This window comes from Pundamilia nyererei, unplaced genomic scaffold, assembly GCF_000239375.1.
Source record: "Pundamilia nyererei isolate P.nyererei 1_Seehausen unplaced genomic scaffold, PunNye1.0 scaffold00302, whole genome shotgun sequence".
Classification (NCBI taxonomy): domain Eukaryota; kingdom Metazoa; phylum Chordata; class Actinopteri; order Cichliformes; family Cichlidae; genus Pundamilia; species Pundamilia nyererei.
In genome coordinates this window covers 1-884 of record NW_005187703.1, presented here as the reverse complement: position 1 = coordinate 884, position 884 = coordinate 1, and positions in this window count along the sequence as shown.

Sequence of the window (884 nt, the reverse complement as noted above, 5' to 3'; positions counted from 1 at the left end):
AGGTCTACTAGGAAGGTTGGTGCTGCTCCTGTCTTGATCCCGAATATCCGTGTGGAAGATACTAACCCTGTGTTACTCTCTGATGCACCCATTGGCATGTGAATGGGTGTGATGAGATTAGCGAGATTGTTTGTTCATTCGAGGCTCAATGTTGAAATCAGGGGGTTGTCTTCTTATGGGAGTGTTGGCAGTTGGATCTCTGACCGCACCTTGGGCAACAACTGAACCCAAAGAGGAGGAAATGTTTGGGAACATTTACATAGCAACACTTTACTGATTATTGTCTAACTTTAAATGTTATTGATAGTTGTAAATCATTTTCTCTGTGAAAACAAATACCAATAAATGCTCACAGTAGTGGTGGAAGGACCACTGCTTAAGATTCCTGTGAAATGCCAAAGGAGCCGTTATCTCCAACTCAGAGGATTTAAAAGAATTTTCTTCCTGCTCCTTCGAAGCAGGGAAACATTATGACCAGGACTGAAACTTTGCTCGTGCTGAATACATAGACAATTTTAGAGAATATAGTTTGTTCTGGACCCCCTGAGGTTATCACTCCAGCATCAACACAGCCGACCCAGCCTCCTCCTGGAGCTCAGTTTCAGTGCAATATGTTGCAAAAGAGCCCATCAATAGGATGTTCCAACTGCCTGCTTTTGAACTTTAAACATGGTGTGGCATTCAAAGAGTTCAGTAGTCTCATCTGACCAGACTATACTCTCCCAGTATTTCACAGACTTGTCTAAAAATTGTTCAGCAAACTTTAAATGCGCTTGTGTGGTGCGCATGCATACAGGCCATGGCAGCTGATTGCATTACTTATTGTTTCCTTTCATTCTTAGTCTCTCTGTAGCTCTCCACAAATGGTCCCTTGCTCTTGGACA